General features: G+C 46.0%; 1 protein-coding gene across 1 annotated transcript in view; it reads right to left on the bottom strand.

The window, feature by feature from the left end:
• The window catches only part of NHLRC3 (NHL repeat containing 3), a 41,814-nt gene extending 23,915 nt beyond the window's left edge, over window positions 1–17,899 (bottom strand). The window contains exon 1 of the mRNA XM_066582330.1: window positions 17,766–17,899. The gene's annotated coding sequence lies outside the window, so the exon portion shown is untranslated. The remainder of the gene's footprint in view (window positions 1–17,765) is intronic.
• Window positions 17,900–19,595: the final 1,696 nt, after the last annotated feature.

Genomic DNA, 19,595 nt, shown 5'->3' with positions numbered 1-19,595 from the left:
AAAAACTTGTTTTGCCGTCTGAATAGTTTCCTAAGATGTTTACATTCTTCAGTCTTATACTGCATTATGTTTCAATCAGTTTATTTCGCGGTGCACTGGCGTGCACGCAATCATTTACGCTTTTTCCCCACTATAGAAAATAAAGGTATTGCGCAGGATGCTGTACTGCACAACCCGCTTCTCCCGCTAGGAAACAAATAAGCTTTAAATACTGTTGGCTACTTAGGAGCTCCTCTTTTTGGTGTCCGCCCAGCGTCCGGCCTCACAGTTTGTTGTGCAGTTGCGCATATTTGTGTTTCAGGACGGCTGTTTAGCCCCTGTCTAACCCTGGTGGAGCCACCCATCATTGGCACATTCTGTCCTTCCTAATTCCACATTGGATGTCCGTGTGGAGAACAGTTTGCAAAAACAATATATCTCCGGATAGGAATACATGGAGCAAAGTTATGAACACCGGCCCGTAGTTATCAAAACTGTCTAACAGTAAAAACTAGTTTTTGGTTCCCATAGCAACCAATCACAGAGCAGCTTTCATTTAACCTCAGCACTAAGAGGATTAAATACTGTTGCCCATAGCAACCAACACTTTGAACTCCTCCTAAACCACTAGAGACTGTTATATCGGGGTCATCTTCCGGATCTAAACACCTCCTGGAAAAAATGAAAAACTACAACTCATGTCTTCAAATGGCATCATTTGGCGTGACAAAGGAATTGAGCCAAGGAAAATTTTGATAAACGTTTAAAGTCCAAGGGCAAATTAATCGTTGTGTTAGTTCACTACTACCTGAATCAAATGAGGAACGCCAGTTCCTGCAGATTTACCTTATGGGGGACGAACAGCAGCAAGCCGACCGACGCTGCAAGAACATCCCAGCCACTAGGGAAGATATTGTCTTATTGCTGCATGAGAATAACAGCTATGTACAAAGCTTTAAATCAGCGCTAGGGCGAATGCCCCGTATCCGTACATTCTTATATTGTCTTTTCTTTCTTAAAATGTCCCGTGTTGTATTGCACGCATTCTGTATCGGGTACCCGGGCTACTATGATCTAATCCTTCTGCATGTATGTACTAAAATCATGGATATTTTTATTTCAGGTTCCTCCAAGAGTTACCTATCAGCTCGCAAGATTTGAGGTAGGTGTCTGTCTGTCCGTATGTATGTCTGTATGGATCATCGGGTAGCAGAAGTTGCTATGTGGTACATTAGCTGGTAGTGCAAGAGGGCGGAAGATTATGTATTATGTATTTGTCATCATTTTGTCATTTCCCAAAGTTTGAATAGATAAGACCAAGAATACTTTGGGGATTAAATAGTAGCTGCACTTTCAGAAAACGTTTGACATGTCATAGAGATAAGTCAGAAGTAGTGATCAGTGGGGGTCCCACAGCTGAGACCCCTGCTGATCACTAGAATGAGGGGGCTGCAGCTCTCACCTGAGTGCTGTGCCCCCTCGGCTATGCTCCCTATACACCGCTAGGACGCTGTCTTCAGCTGCTGAAAATGAAAGAACATAGCCGATGGGACACAGAGCTCTGATTAGTGCTGCAGTTCCCTAATTCTAAATCAGCTGGAGTCTCAGCAGCATGACCCCCCCCCCCCCCCCCCCCTTATCAATACTTTTGACAAGTCTCAATGATATGTCAAATATTTTCTGAAAGTGCAGTTACCCTTTAAGGCCCCCTATCTACGGGCGTTGCGAAGTCCCGTGGCAGATCTCCGCCGCGGGAGCCTCCGCCTGGGGGCAGGAGCCGCGCACGAATCTCCACCGGTCAGCCTAATCTGATAGGCTGACCGCAGAGAAACAGCGCAATTCGCAGCATGCTGCGAATTGCCCGCCGCGAGCGGAGAATCACAGTGATTCTCCGCTGGTGGACACGGGCCGGTGCTTTCCATAGCAATGCTATGGAAAGCTTTGGCCGGCGTGATTCGCTGGCGGCTTACTGCCGGCGAAATCACGCCCGTGGACAGGCACCCTAAGTATAAACCCTGATATATCATTACTCTAGGTGATGGCATTCATGGGTCAAATACAGTCACTATAGATGTGGGTTATACAGCGGGACGCATGTATGTCCTGTGTGTCATTTACCCATATAATATACTAGTATTTCACATATGGTCCATTATAGTTATATCTTCTGATATCTCTGATCTCTGTAGGAGAATGTGGAACGATCATGACCACCCTCGCCAACATCTCAACTTTATGAAATCTATGAGGAATGTGAATAGGACTGAGCTGCAATACCAGAGACAGGCTATGGACACAAGTGTTGCCGTTTCTGGAAGAAAGCAGCCATATTTTTTTTTCTAATTTTACCCTCTGTTCACTAAAGGATAATGTGGAAACATCACGACCAACAACACCAACATCACCTGAGCTGGATGACTTCTCTGAGGTATATGACTTGGACTGAGCTACAATACCAAAGACAGCCTATGCACATGTGTGGTGCTGTTTCTCGAAAAAAGAGGCCATGTTTTTCTAATTTCACCCTTTGTTCATTTGTTTAATTTCACCCTCTGTTCATTATAGGAGAATGCGGAAACTTCATGACCACCAACACCGCCTGAGCTGGATGACTTCTCTGAGGTATGTGACCTGGACCAAGCTGCAATACCAAAGACAGCCTATGGACACAAGTGGAGCCGTTTCTGGAAGAAAGCAACCATGTTTTTCGAATTTTACCCTCTGTTCACTATAGGAGAATGTGGAAATATCACGACCACCTGCATAAGTACCATCTCAACTACATGACATATATGATATATGTGAATTGGACCGAGCGGCAATACAAAAGACAGCCTATGGACACAAGTGGAGCCGTTTCTGGAAGAAAGCAACCATGTTTTTCGAATTTTACCCTCTGTTCACTATAGGAGAATGTGGAAATATCACGACCACCTGCATAAGTACCATCTCAACTACATGACATATATGATATATGTGAATTGGACCGAGCGGCAATACAAAAGACAGCCTATGGACACAAGTGGTGCCCTTTATGGAAGAAAGTAGCCATGTTTTTCTAATTTTGCCCTATGTTCATTATAGAAAAATATGGAAAGAGCAGTGCAACCCTCAACAGAACCATCATACATGGATAACATCAATGAGGTCTATGAATTGTACTGAGTTACGATACCAGAAAGAATCCATGGACACGAGTGACGCTATTTTCGGAAGAAGGTAACTATATTTTTTTTATTTCACCCTCTGTTCAGCATAGGACAACATAAGAGCAGGACCACCACCACCTATATCAACTGACCTGGATGACATCTTTGAGGTACGTGGATTGGACCGGGCTACAATACCAGACATGGTCCCTAAAGAAAAATGGCGCTATATCTGTAAAAAAAAAAAGCTGCCATGTTTATTTTTTTTATTTCTCCTCTGTTCATTATAGGAGAACATTGAAAGTGCATCATCATCTTCACTATCATCTGAGCTAGATAACATCCAGGGGGTTTGTGAATTGGACTGAGCTGCAATGCCAGACAGCCCATAGACACAAGTGATGCCGTTTCTGGAAGAAAGCAGCCAGGTTTTTCTAATTGTACCCTCTGTTTATTATAGGAGAACATGGAAACATCGCCACCACCATCTCATCTACATGACATCTATGAGATATGTGAACTGGACTGACTGCAATACTAGAGACAACCTATGGACAAGTATAGCGCTGTTTCTGGAAGAGACAGGCCATGTTTTTCTAATTGCACCCTCTGTTCATTATAGACAAGCATGGTATTTGGACCACCTTCCTCACAATCCTCATCTGACCTGGATGTCATTTATGAAGTATGTGAATTGAACTGAGCTGCAATCCCAGGGACAGCCTATGGACACAAGTGTTGCCGTTTCTGGAAGAAAGCAGACATGTTCTTCTAATTTTACCCCATGTTTATTATAGGAGAGTATGGAAACATCACCCACATCATCTGAATTTCATGACATTTCTGAGATACGTGAACTGGACTGAGCTGCAATACCAAAGACAGCCTATGGACAAGTGTGGTGCTGTTTCTGTTCATTATAGGCAAGCATGGTATGTGCACCACCATCTCCACAACCATCATTTAACCTGGATGATACCTATGAGGTATGTAAATTGGACTGAGCTCAATACCAGACATGCAAAAGAGCTATCAGCAAACAAAATTTTCTGCGCTCAATAAATAGTGTGTAACCACAAATAGTGATCTGTCAAAGAATATATAGGAGTTACACTTACTGGGGTGGAGGGGGGTATGATGACCATGAGCCCCCTCCTTGAAGTGATGACTCCTTCAGCCTCCAAATAGATGTTTACCACACGTTTTAGAAGTGAAGCAATAACACCTTTAATTCCAAACTTCGCTAAAATAACAGGCGACGCGTTTCAGTGCACACAGGCACCTTTCTCAAGCCATAATACAACATAAAATCATCACATATATATAGGAGATGGATTACTTACAAAACATGCCGCTGGTGGGGGCAGCCATGATGGAGGCGTGTCATAATGTGCCGACGTCACGGCGCCGGTCACATGGTCGGCGTCCTGACATTCTATCACTGCTGATGAGATATGGGGGCAGCCATGATGGAGGCGTGTCATAATGTGCCGACGTCACGGCGCCGGTCACATGGTCGGCGTCTTGACATTCTATTACTGCTGATGAGATATGGGGGCGTGCTGTGGCGTGCTGTGGCGAACCTACGTCATTGCGCCGGTCACCTGACCAGCGTCCCGACGCCCACCACCAAAAACGTCTCCCGATGGTGGTGGCTATATTTAGGGCATGTGTTAGATTAAACAGCGTCATCACGTCAGTCATTTGACCGGCGCGGTGACGTGTATCAACGCAAGGAGCGCCTAACAATCGCGGCCTTGGTGGGGGCAGTGTCTAGTGAGCCCACGTCATCGCGCCGGTCACATGACCAGCATTCTGACGTACTAATGTTGCTGATGTATCCTAGCAACGACGGCCATAATAGGGATGTATTGTCCTGGCGGTAGAGGCCTTAATGGGGGCAGTGTCTAGTAAGTTACACACTATTTATTGAGCGCAGAAAATTTTGTTTGCTGATAGCTCTTTTGCATTTTATTCCTTTGGGACCACTCTCTTTTGAGAGACCCCAATTATTTCTGCAGCTCTCCCCCGGGTATTGGAGGATCAAAATAGTGTTGGTTTCCACTGAATGTCAACCTTGAGGCGCTATCTGGTTTATCTTCTTGCAATACCAGACATAGTCCGTAGAGAGAAGTAACGCTGTGTCTGGAAGAAAGTGCCATACTTTTTCTCATTTTACCCAAATAAAGATATTTAAGACTTTTTATAGACTTAGACTTCTATGACTTGTATATAATCTTCCCCCATATTGTCTTTACAGGACACAGACCTAGATGCAGAACTGCCAGGACCGTCTAATGAATACCACCCTCAGGTTAGAGTTACCTTTGATGCATATTATTTACTTCATTATTTTATTCTATATTGTGGTTTATAGGACTTATGAAATATCTCGACATCCATCTTCTACAATGCAGAGAGCCCCATGCATTGTCTCCTCCTCTCTGGGGTGCTGATTGGGGGGAAGGTGAGGATTTATTATGGCATATACTTAGAATATACCAGAAGTATCTCAAATTGGAATATCTTTGTGGCCCTTGGAAGTGGTTCAGTATATTTAACCTTCCAAACAGAAAAAGTTGTGTACCCCTGTGTGTGTTAAAATTTTAATATTTTGTTCTTGGATTTTGTTTGAATAGGTCCGTCAACATCAACCAGACATACAGATGCAGTCTTGGATATACCACCCAGGTATGGTTTATATTTCCTTTATCTTTCATTTCTACTGTATTCACACATAATCCCAATTACCAGGGAACACATCCCTCTGGCTGGTGGCACAGTAGGTAGGCCTGGGCCACATACGTATGTTGGTACAGCTGGTGGATGGACCGATTTATTTCCATCCCCCTCTGCACAATTTCTTATTCATGACTCCCAGCTGAGCCACCATTCATGTATTTATTTTGTTAAAATGCTAGATCCGTACAGTGCTACAGGGTGAGAGGGGCCTTCCTGGCTTAGAGAAGCAGTTGCAATAGCAAACCCTATAGCTACACCACTATTCTCAATTTCTCATCTTTAGGTCAGAAGTCCTGATCTGTCGTGCATTACACACCTTTTACATGGCCCAATGATCATATGAACATTTATTTGTCTAATCATTGTGCCATTTGTTGGCTGGTCGCATTTTTTCTGAAGCCATAAAATAAATCCTCATTGCTAACAGCCACTTTTCTCCTGTATCTTCACGTATGTTTAAAGGATTTTATATTTTCTTCTTCAATTTTGCTTACACAGATGCCTCAAGATATACAACAACCGCTGCTGTACAACTACAGCGCTCAGGGTTGAGCAACCTTTCCCTTTATCTCCCAATGGCATCCATCATCCCCTCTCTAGTTACACCCCTGACTAACCCTATTCCTTCATGTCATAGACAGTCAGGTAACTGATACTTGGAAGGGAAGGAAAGCTATAATTTGTATATTTAGACTGACTGCACTATATAAATGCAAGCTCAGATTCCCAAGCATTGATGTTTTCAGTAGCTATTTATGATCGCTTGTCCCCCATCCTGTGTGAAGGCTAGCTGATTGGTGCTCATCACCAGAATCAAAATATTAAGTGTAAAAGGACCTTTAGGCTGGGATTGGTCAGCGATGAGGATGAGATTTGTCAAAAATCTCATCCACACGGGCGGACAATCCATTGCGGCAAAGCGGCATTAGCCGGCGTTGTGGGGTGGATCCCTGAGATGCAGCATGTCACTTTTTTTTTTTTTTTTTTCCATTGCGGCCTAGCTTCTCTCTATGGGATAGCCAGCTGCAAGGGAAAAGCATGCGGCGAGGCCGCTCCAAAACCCGCAACTAAGATGCGCTTATCCCGCGGAAGTCTTGTGGTTTTTTTGCTATGGCAAAACCGCAAGATTTCCGCAGTGAAAGTGTGCTGTGGAAACCCAGCATTACACAGACAGCTCATTAATTTTAACATGGACTGTGCAATGCTTCACTTTCCCCCAGGGGGCGCTTCAGGGAAATTAAGCACTTACTGACAGGTTTTCCCACAGATTACAGCTGATCAGTGGGGTCCCAGCATGGGAACATTTTGTGATAAGCTTATAGTCAAGAGACCCCTTTTAGCAAGGAATTATTGTCCAAAGCGGGGAGAACCTCTCAGGATTTCCTAGGGGGTTTTCTCTTAATGCCATTATACAATGGCGCCATCTGCTGGCTAGAGCCAGTACTGCGGTATGGGACATGCTGGAGAGGCCCCCGACAACAGAGCAGACAGTAATATACACTAAGAATACCATGCCGGACGTCTTCTGACATCGGAGCTGCACAGCCTTCAATCAGAATGTCTGAAGACCTCAGACAGTGGAATGGGAAGGGTTAATACCTTGTTTATTTTCTTTTTAGGCACGAAGATTTTTAGCCCGGCATCGTGGCTTTGTCATCCCAGAGGTCAGTTTTTTGCATTGATAATAATAATAGTAATAATAATCATGATAGTAATAATATCTAATTAGATGTATATTTCCTGCTCTGTTTGATTAGTACTGGTGTGTAGCACCCAAAATACCTGGTGTGCCCTCCCTGACCGCAAACCCTTAGGTAAGTACTATGTAGATGTCTATAAGATAACCAATGACTAGTAGTAACTTATGCTTAGTTTGGGTTCCCATTCATCACGGCTGATGCCTATTTGGGGCATTCTTTTGTAGCGTTGAGGGCTCTTTCACACGAGCGCACATACGGCAACGGCGTTTTTCTGTTTTCACGCCTACTCCGTATATGCGCCTGAATAGGCTTTTTTCCGCAATCACGTTCAGGGTTTCTCACCCATTCACATGACCGTGAGCATCATTTTTAGCGAAAAAATATGCCGCATCCTGAAAAAACCCTGGCTCTGCCAAAATTTTCAGGATGCTTTCCAGTACCTATATAGAGGTAAGCTTTTCGCAGCGTTGGACGCTGCAAAAATCCCTCCCTCCCCCCCCCCCCCCCTTCCCTCCCTTCTTTCCCTGCTCCCATAGAAATCTATAGGACCCGCCGGCGTATATTGGCCAAAACATAGTTCCAGAACTATGTTTTGGCTGAGCGTATATACGCCGGCCGTATATATGTTCTATTTTTCGCGCTGCCGGCGTATTTACATGCTGTATATTCGCCTGTGTGATCGGCTCCATTGGAAATCAATGCTTCACTTGGGTACCATATATGTGCCCGGGCGTGAAAATGCGCCGCATATGCACTCGTGGAAATAAAGCCATAGGCGTTCATAGCTGGATATAGCCAGATAGAATAATGCTGCATGTTGCGTTTTTCTATCTGGGATCAAACACGATGAGTGAAATACCTTGGACTGTCCCATAGACAATTATGAGATCAGTTCTGGCATCAGTTTTCCTCCTGCGTTTTACTATAACACTAGGGGGGAAAAATTTTTACATGGTTGCGTTTAGGAAACCTCCTAGGGTGGCGTCACATCATGATCTGTGTGTGTTTTTGTTTTTGTTTTGCCTTGCCATTACCTTCCCCAGTCATCTTTACCCCCCCAGAAAGGGTACTCATTTTACTGATCTTGGAAGGATAGAAGGCTGAGTCAGCCTTGAGCTAGCTACCTGAACCATGTGGGGATTGAACCTGCAAGCTTGAGGTCATGAGCGAGAGCTTAGGACTGCATTCTGCTGCCTTAACTCACTGCACCACATGAGGCTCTGAAACTATATATACTACAATACAAACCTAATCTAATATATAACTTTTATTCATTATAGGCCGACAGACAACTTTCGCTGGACTACGATGACACCTCTTCTGTCCCATTTACTAGTTGCACACGATCACAAGCAACACAGACAGAAGGAGGTGTCAATGACCTGGTAGACATAGATTGCAGCTGCATGTTTAGAGCCGCCTTTTCCAAAAAGCCATTCAGGCGGGTATACCGGGCGGTGCGGTCGGGGTGGAGGAGGGCTGCCCAAAGACTGAGAAGAGCCCTCCACCTCAGCTCCAACTAATGACCAACAAGTAGGAGAGTCCAAGGTAAATGCAGTATATCTATTGCATCTCTGCACTCACACAGGTATATCAGTTTCCACTTTAATGCCAGGTTTATTATATATAGAAGCTCCCGGGCCTTGAGGTCAAATCTGTGCCAAGACCTCCAAATATACCCCATATACTGCTAGTGTTCTTTTATGCAGCAAACTGTAGAACCAGCAGGGCCGGTTTTATTTAAAAAAAATGTGGTCATAAGCAACAAGCTGCAAATTTTTATTTTTTTGGCAATAAAGGGTTGAATGCAAATTTACTGCTGATCTAATGCAGTGAAGGGGTTAATTTACGTTACTTGGGGGAGGTCTCTATAATTTATCCTACTAAAAAGGTCAATGGTAAAATGACGTTGCATCGGGGGGGTCTTTTCAACAATATGATTGGCCTGGGATTTTCCCCATTTATGAACCCCTAAAGCCAGCCATGGTCACCAGGACATTGGGGTGACTTCAGCCCTTTCACCTCTTATACTTCTGTTCCTTAAATCTACACTAACATCTTAGCATCTGAATGTGGCACCAGTGACAGCTGAGAACCAGGTGCTCACAATATATATGTAAGTATTATAGCAGACACCAACCTATAGAACTGTTATAAGGCCTGACAGTCAGAGCCGGCCTTAGGGATGTGCCACCTGTGTGGTTGTACAGGATGAATATCCCATCACTACTGAATGTGGCGCCACTGGTCTTGTTGGCTTCAGCACCCAGAGTTTGCACATTCAATCCCAGCCTGGATGCCTAAACCCAAGTCGGACATTGCACAGGATATGGCTACAATCCCTAGGTTAATAATTGGACGGTGCTATTTATACAAGTCTTTGGCACTATTATTTGGACAGCAGCAGTAGTGAAGTCTATGAGCCACCGTACAGGTCCAGGCATTTGAAATTGCTGTGTAAATGATGAGTCCTTCATTCATTGTGAGGTAAATCATTCTGAGCGCACTTCATGGAGCAATTGTGTGACTCTTATATGTAATTCTGCTTCTACGTGTTCAGTATTTAACAATTATATTTACTATTTTTGATTGCTTTCCAGAGCCGGGTCTCATTGTATTCTGACAATGAATATGGGATCCAGCTGGAGGCGATGACCATACAAGTTAATGACGTGGCAGACAAAATGAGACCTGCGCTTCAAGAAGAAGAGACAGAATCCAGGCTTGGTGTCCTCACTACCAGATTTGACAATTCACTGGACTTGATTTCTAGCAGACTTTCTGTAGCTGGATATATTCACGAAAGATGTGAGTTGTCCGCTGCATCAAAAGACAGATTCCAGGTTTGGTCTCTATTCTCACCACTGGATTTGGCATTCACTGGACTTGACTTCTACCGGATATAGTCACAAAAAAGTGAGTTGTCCACTGCAGCACGAGGCAGATTCCAGGCTTGGTCTCTGCTCTCAGCATTGGACTTGACATTTTCTGGATTTTCTGCAGTTAAATACGTTCATAAGACAAGTGAATTATCTGCTGCATCAAGAGGCAGAGTCCGGGCTCGGTCTCTGTCCTCACCAATGGACACAGTGAACATCCACAGCCTTAAGGGAGGGCGGTCCATCAGCCATGGTTCCTAAAAGATTTCCTCTACTGGGGATTTTTCCTCTCCTGCGTGCTGAATTTCTTGACTCTTTGTGAGTCACAGGCCCATCAACATCTTCATCAGCAGGGCCACATTTAAGACTATTACTATGATTTCTAATCAGAACTTCTACATTTGATATCTTGAATGAAGTTAATAAAGAAGTCCGTTTATATTTAGGTGTTGTGTATCTGAGCCTCTTTATGAATCTTAATAGTACTTAATAGAGCAAAGGTGATTTTCTGAATACATAGAAGCTCCCGTTGTGGCCCTTGACTCTATCCCAACGCCAGACATTCCATTCCATATCCTGTTCCCACATTTGTGATCTGACTCCATTGTGGTAAATGGGAAATACAGATACAACCAAATTAAAGCTTGGGTAGGGTTCTCAGTGGCTGAACGTATTCATGGTCATCTGACAACATATATGTTGACCTTTTAGACAGGACTGTAACCTTCAAAGCATATTTCTGTCTCTTGGTTTTCTAGGTGCTTTTTCCACCTCCTTATAGTGTGAGATACAGGGTGCAAATAAAGTAACGCCAAAGCACATTATATAGTGATCCTGTGGAGCTTCCAAATACAGTCCATCTACATACCCCATGAGCAGTCCAGCCATATGTCCCCTATATACAGGGGACTTCAGTAATTTAGAAAGTAGCCTGCAGCTACATACATTTATGTCACTGGATGTGCGGTTTTATTCCCTATGCTTTTTCCTTTTCAGAATAGGATGTCATGTGGCACTTCCATGAGCAGCTTCCATTGGCAATATGCAAAGAAGCTTGCTGCTCGCTGAGCAGGCACTCCCAGGGGTAGACGTGGGGATGAAGGGAAATGAACATGTGGAGTCTTTATGGGTAGAGATACAATAATATCCTCATAGGGATTTTCCATAGGTCACCGAATATAACAGAAACCACTGAAAATCTTTTACTGAAGCAAATAGATGAAGCAGCAAATCACAATAAGGTAATTATTACGGGAGAATTTAGTTATCTGAATAACCTGGGAAGCCGAAATCTGTGGATTTGCTAAGGTAACACGTTTCTGTCAATATCTAAACATAATTATTTCACCCAATTTCTTTAGGATTCAACTAGAGCAGCTGCCATTTTGGACTTAATATTAACCAACAGACCTGACAGAATAACACGGGTGCAGATCGGGGGGGGGGGGGGGGGGGGCACCTGGGGAAAAAGTGACCATAATATAATACATTTCAACTTGTCCTTCAAGAGTTTTATAAGGGAGCTACAAAAATACTAAACATTAGGAGAGCAAATTCCACTCAGATGCCCAAAACCATATTGACTGGGACAATGTCCTCAAAAATAAGACATTTTTAAAAACATATTGTGAGCAGTTCATACCTTCCTAGGAATAGGAGAAAAACAATCTGTCTCAATCAAGATGTAAAGGGGACAATAAACAACAAAAAGAAAGCATCTAAACTACTAAAACAAGAAGGTAGTGAAGAAGCACTAAAAATCTATAAGAAGAAAGAAAAAATGAGTAAAAAGCAGTAAGGCTGTAGACAGAGATTTAGGCCGGGCTTACACAAGTGTGTGGTAAAAGGCTGTGTGTATATATTTGTGGACCATAATACGGTGCTAATGTAAATTTATGCATGTATTCACATGGCCAATTTTTAAACCTAGTATGTTAGCTAAAAAATGACATGTCTATCTAGTTCAGCCTAATACCTCCCCCCCCCCCCATCCCTCAACATTCATCCAGAGAAAGGAAAAAAAACAATGCGGTAGAAGCCAATTTTCTTCACTTAAGGGGAAAAAGATTCCTTCCTGATTCCAAATCTGGCAGAGTATTCCCTGGATCACCAACCCTACTGAAGTAATCAATGACTATTAGAGATGAACGAACATACTCGTTAAGGCAAATTACTCGAGCGAGAATCGCCATTTTCGAGTACATGCATACTCGTCTGAAAAATTCAGGGCTGGCGGGGGTGAGCGGTGAGTTGCAGGGGGTAGCGGGGGGAAGAGAGAGGTCATCAATAGTTGATTGGCTGGGGTCCATCATTTGGGACCCCGACCAATCAGCTGAGCAAGCGCATGCTGTCAGCGCCGCAAATACACAGAGGTCGGAGCAGAAGCCTCCCTTTGATATCAAGGAGGGCCGTGCCTGCAGTTACAAGCGCCGACCACTACACAGAGGTTAGCGTGGAGACTTCCGCTGCTTCAGCTCCGACCTCTGTTTATTTGCGCCGCTGACAGCATGCGCCCACTCAGGTGATCTGTCAGGTTCCCAAGTGACGGACCCCAGCTGATCATCTATTGATGATCTATCCTAATGATAGGTCAATAGTATTTCCCTTGAAACCCCCTTAATAGCAAGTGCTACTCTCCGTTTTTCACTCTAATAACTCCCACAAGGTGCTGTAATTAACTTCCTTATATAACAAGCCACTAGTTACAGGACTCTGCAGTACAATCTTAGTATGTCTGCACATGTGAGCAGCTACCTATCCAGGATGCTCGCTCAACGCCTTAAAGTTACAGTGTACATTACTAGATACATTTCCCTGCCAACAACCTGTCAATAAATTACAGATAAGGGCAGCAAGGACAACATTAATAGTGTAATGCACTATTTAATACAGCACACCATACGGGCAAGACATGGCATCTATTAACTATTCATAGTTCCAGGTACAGCGATGTCCTTGATCAGCAGTTGGGTATACTCCAAGCCTCCCAAAACCTTATTCAGTGATAGTCAGAGATTCCAAATACACCAATCACGTGCCCCATCAAAAGCTCAGCAGGGGTGTAACTAAAGGCTCATGGGCCCGGGGGCAAAAGTTTATCTTGCAGCTCCCCCAACTTCTCTTATTCTCTTATGTACAGTATAGTCACATTATCCTCATATACACTAAAACCACATACTATGTACAGTATGTGAACCTAAAGTATGTGAACCTTTGCTTTCAGTATCTGCTGTGTACCTCTTGTGCAGCAATAACTTTATCTAAATGTTTCCAGTACTTGTTGATTAGACCTGTACATCAGCTTAGAAGAATTTTAGTCCATACCTCCTTACAAAAAAGTTTCAACTTTAATGTTGGTGGATTTTCTCCCATGAACTCCTCAGTTTAGATGCTTCTACAACATTTCTATCGGATTAAGGTCAGGACTTTGACTTGGCAATTCCAAAACTTTCTTAATCATTCTTTTGTAAACCTCTGTCCCTGATGAACACATGACAGCGATGCCTTCACAGGTCCTTCACTTTGCAGAGCTGTACGCATGACAGATGGGGAAGCAGATCCATGCGCGTGACAGACGGATGAGCAGAGCTGTGCCTGTGACAGGCGGAGGAGCGGAGCCATGCGCGTGACGGGTGGAGGAGCGGAGCCATGCGCGTGACGGGTGGAGGAGCAGAGCCATGCGTGTGACGGGTGGAGGAGCAGAGCCATGCGTGTGACGGGTGGAGGAGCAGAGCCATGCGTGTGACAGACGAAAGAGCAGAGCCATGCACGTGACAGACGGAAGAGCAGAGCCATGCGCGTGACAGACGGAAGAGCAGAGGCATGCGCGTGACAGGCGGAAGAGCAGGTGTGAAATATGGAGCAGCAGAGTCATGTGTGTGACAGCGGAGAAGCAGAATCGTGCATGTCACAACAGAGCAGCAAAGCCGTGTGCGTGACAACAGTGTAGCAGAACCGTGTGTGTGACAGCAGAGCAGCAAAACCGTGCGCTTGACACAGAGGAGCAGAGCCGTGCACATGACAGACAGGGGAGGAGAGCATGTGACAGACAGAGAAGCAGAGCTGTGCATGTTACAGATGGAGCAGCAGAGCCATGTGTGTGACAGCGAAGCAGCAGAATTGTGAATGTGACAACAGAGCAGCAGAGACGTTCGTGTGACAGACAGAGGAGCAGAGCCCTGTGTATGACAAATGGAGGAGCAGAGCTCTGCGTATGACAAATGGAGGAGCAGAGCCCTGCGCGTGACAAATGGAGGAGCAGAGCCCTGCGCGTGACAAATGGAGGAGCAGAGCCCTGCGCGTGACAAATGGAGGAGCAGAGCCCTGCGCGTGACAAATGGAGGAGCAGAGCCCTGCGCGTGACAGGCGGAGGAGCAGAGCCCTGCGTGTGACAGGCGGAGGAGCAGAGCCCTGCGCGTGACAGGCGGAGGAGCAGAGCCCTGCGCGTGACAGGCGGAGGAGCAGAGCCCTGCGCGTGACAGGCGGAGGAGCAGAGCCCTGCGCGTGACAGACGGAGGAGCAGAGCCCTGCGCGTGACAGACGGAGGGGAGAGCATGTGACAGACAGAGTAGCATAGCCATGTGTGTGACAGCGAAGCAGCAGAATTGTGAATGTGACAACAGAGCAGCAGAGACGTTCGTGTGACAGACAGAGGAGCAGAGCCCTGTGTATGACAAATGGAGGAGCAGAGCTCTGCGTATGACAAATGGAGGAGCAGAGCCCTGCGCGTGACAAATGGAGGAGCAGAGCCCTGCGCGTGACAAATGGAGGAGCAGAGCCCTGCGCGTGACAAATGGAGGAGCAGAGCCCTGCGCGTGACAAATGGAGGAGCAGAGCCCTGCGCGTGACAAATGGAGGAGCAGAGCCCTGCGCGTGACAGGCGGAGGAGCAGAGCCCTGCGTGTGACAGGCGGAGGAGCAGAGCCCTGCGCGTGACAGGCGGAGGAGCAGAGCCCTGCGCGTGACAGGCGGAGGAGCAGAGCCCTGCGCGTGACAGGCGGAGGAGCAGAGCCCTGCGCGTGACAGACGGAGGAGCAGAGCCCTGCGCGTGACAGACGGAGGGGAGAGCATGTGACAGACAGAGTAGCATAGCCATGTGTGTGACAGCGAAGCAGCAGAATTGTGAATGTGACAACAGAGCAGCAGAGACGTTCGTGTGACAGACAGAGGAGCAGAGCCCTGTGTATGACAAATGGAGGAGCAGAGCTCTGCGTATGACAAATGGAGGAGCAGAGCCCTGCGCGTGACAAATGGAGGAGCAGAGCCCTGCGCGTGACAAATGGAGGAGCAGAGCCCTGCGCGTGACAAATGGAGGAGCAGAGCCCTGCGCGTGACAAATGGAGGAGCAGAGCCCTGCGCGTGACAGGCGGAGGAGCAGAGCCCTGCGTGTGACAGGCGGAGGAGCAGAGCCCTGCGCGTGACAGGCGGAGGAGCAGAGCCCTGCGCGTGACAGGCGGAGGAGCAGAGCCCTGCGCGTGACAGGCGGAGGAGCAGAGCCCTGCGCGTGACAGACAGAGGAGCAGAGCCCTGCGCGTGACAGACGGAGGGGAGAGCATGTGACAGACAGAGTAGCATAGCCATGTGTGTGACAGCGAAGCAGCAGAATTGTGAATGTGACAACAGAGCAGCAGAGACGTTCGTGTGACAGACAGAGGAGCAGAGCCCTGTGTATGACAAATGGAGGAGCAGAGCTCTGCGTATGACAAATGGAGGAGCAGAGCCCTGCGCGTGACAAATGGAGGAGCAGAGCCCTGCGCGTGACAAATGGAGGAGCAGAGCCCTGCGCGTGACAAATGGAGGAGCAGAGCCCTGCGCGTGACAAATGGAGGAGCAGAGCCCTGCGCGTGACAGGCGGAGGAGCAGAGCCCTGCGTGTGACAGGCGGAGGAGCAGAGCCCTGCGCGTGACAGGCGGAGGAGCAGAGCCCTGCGCGTGACAGGCGGAGGAGCAGAGCCCTGCGCGTGACAGGCGGAGGAGCAGAGCCCTGCGCGTGACAGGCGGAGGAGCAGAGCCCTGCGCGTGACAGACGGAGGAGCAGAGCCCTGCGCGTGACAGACGGAGGGGAGAGCATGTGACAGACAGAGTAGCATAGCCATGCGTGTGACAGTGGAGCAGCAGAGCCGTGCGTGTGACAGACGGAGGAGCAGAGCCGTGCATGTGACAGATGGAGGAGCAGAGCTGTGCGTGTGACAGACGGAGAAGCAGAGCCATGCATGTGTGAGATGGAGCTGTGCGTATGTGAGATAAAGAAGCAGAGCCGTGCGTGAGACAGAGGAGCAGCAGAGCCGTGCACATGACAGACGGAGGAGCAGAGCCATGCATGTTAGATGTGTGATAGATGGAAGAGCATGTGATCAGTCACCTGTGTGGGAGGAGTCCACGGTCACATGACAAGGGGGTGATCAGTGTGTGCAGGACTATGCTGAGTCAGTTGTGATCCCTGTTATATGGGATGAAGAAGGTATGTAGCAGAACTGTGTGTGTGTGACGTGCATGTAGCAGTGCTGCGTGTGACACGTGCATGTAGTAGAGCTGTGTGCGTGACATGTATGTAGCAGAGCTGTATGTATGTGAAATACATGTAGCAGAACTATCTATTATCTATCAAACACCCTAGAGGCGCAATAAAAGTGATGTCATCACAGGTCCTAAACCAGCAGCCGTGTGCTTATAACTCTAATTTCCTAATAATTACTACTCTGTTTATACCCAGAACTGTGACAGTAACAAGGGGGCATCGCTTGCGTCTAGAGGAAAGAAGGTTTCTACACCGACAAAGAAGGGGGGTCTTTACTGTGAGACTATGGAACTCTCTGCCTGAGGATTTGGTGATGGCAAATTCAATAAAAGACTTCAAGAGGGGCCTGGACACCTTTCTTGAGTGATACAACATTACATGTTATAGTCACTGATTACTTCAGAAGGGTTGTTGATCCAAGGATTATTCCGATTGCCAAAGGGCTCAGGAAGGAATTTTTCCCTTCAATGGGGAAAATTGGCTTCTACTTCATTGTTTTTTTCCTTTTGAGGGATGGGGGGTGGGAGGTATTAGGCTGAACTATATCGACATTTGTAATTTTTCAGCTAACATACTAAGTTACTATGCTTAAAAATGTATCCAAAAATGGCAGCAGGAACGTTCAAGTGCAGTAAAACAGGTGTTATAATCTTTATTCCATCTTCAGTAATCACGCAACGTTTCGGCCGTTACAAACAGCCTTTGTCAAGCATGTTACATAAAACCACAACCCCCCTTAAATAGTTTAAAACAAGGAGATTGCAAGTTCAACATTGGTTAATAAGTTGTAGTTCCTCCTACCATTTAATTAGCTATCAGCTGCGCTGTAGCCACTCCTATGTCCAATCAAGGATACTCCTGGGATCCAGAGTCCTCCTCCCCGATCAGGCACATCACCACCGAAGTCCCTGTCTCCGTTTACAGCGTCTCCATGGGAGCAGAGCTCACGCCGGCCTCCCGATGACGTCATCACGCTCTCGACGTTCCTTCCAACAGTCACATGAGCACGTCGTATCCAAGCAACCGCTGCACCTATCACATTGCAGCATTGTGCATCTAGGCGGTTACAACTACTCCGGTCCCAGCAACACATTTAAAACCTCCCTGATATTAATCTCATTGCTGAACAGCATGTTAGAGCTTCATTCCACTCTCAAACCGCTATGGTAGCTTCTTAATGCAACAATCTTTGCTCAAAGCACAATATTATAGACATCCAATACAATCCTATACATATTTGCTAGTCACAAGCATATCTTAATCAACTATATTAATAACGCTGTATGGCATAACCAGGGTCATTGTACAACACTATGCCCACATTTTAAATGTACTTCACAGACATAGACTCTTTTATTGAACAAAGTATAATGTGATGCAGGACAACGTTATACCCAAACTACTGTTACTGAATCCATACCACGCATTACATCTATCTCAATTACACCACCCACTGGGTTATTAATTGCTGCATTAATCAAAACGCTTTACAATAAATCCCTTTTCCATGATTTATTGAATACAGGCAGTGTAAAGAAACACAAAAAATTATATCATACATGTAAGCATGCCATTACATTATCAACATATCATGCACAATGTGTCATCAATAACCGTGTCAATACTTCGGTGATGCAGCCCAAATCAGAGAAGGAGGAACTCCGATCCTAAAAAATATAAAGGAGTGTATTAATATTCAACCATGTAAATCGCCTCTCCATTGATTAAAAACAATATACACTATACAGAATCACAGCCTAGATGTGCGGCAAATAGCTATATTCATTATTAAGCCCCCTCGGTGCCATGGTATCAAGCGTGTGTATCCATCGCAATTCCTTGCGTTTCAAGAGGCTCTCTCTATCCCCCCCTCAATTTAATATGGGAACATGGTCAATAACCCTAAACCGTAATTGATCTACGGTATGACCATGCTCTAAAAAATGTTTGGGGATAGGCAACTCTTTTTTCTTTGTACGGATAGTACTTTTGTGTTGGAAAATCCTCTGCTTTACTTCTTGCGTGGTCTCCCCTATATAACCCAGCCCACACGGGCAGGTTATAAGGTACACCACAAATCTGGAGGTACAAGTGAACCTCCCCTTGATTTTAAATTCCCTACCCATATATGGATGCTTAAATGAATTGCCTTTTACCAAATTTCCGCAACATGCGCATCCCAAGCAGGGAAAATTGCGAGACCTAAAAGGCTGCAACAATCCCTGCTCGGGACTCCCCTTCTTCTCTATTATTGTCCGTACAAGCATATCCTTGAGGTTCCTCCCCCTCCTGTATGCCATAACAGGGGGAGAGCGAAGCTCGCAAATCTCACTGCAGCCTCTTTGTAGTATATCCCAATGTCTCTTCAGTGTATTCGCTATTTTACAACTCATGTCGCTGTAAGACATAACACAGGGGATTCTGTTGTTAGTTCTCTCACCCCTCAAAGTGTCTGTCACTACAGCCTCTTCCATCTTTTCTTTTGCTTTTCTCAGCAGCAATTCCGGATAACCCCTCCGGCGAAACCTATCACACATCTGTTGCAACCTTTCCTCCACTATCCCTTCATTCGCAATCCTCTTTACTCTCAAGAGTTGGCTGCCCGGTAAGGATGCAATCATGGGTTTGGGG

This window comes from Eleutherodactylus coqui, chromosome 1, assembly GCF_035609145.1.
Source record: "Eleutherodactylus coqui strain aEleCoq1 chromosome 1, aEleCoq1.hap1, whole genome shotgun sequence".
Lineage (NCBI taxonomy): Eukaryota > Metazoa > Chordata > Amphibia > Anura > Eleutherodactylidae > Eleutherodactylus > Eleutherodactylus coqui.
The sequence above is the reverse complement of the archived record's forward strand: the minus strand, read 5'-3'. Positions and strand labels throughout refer to the sequence as shown.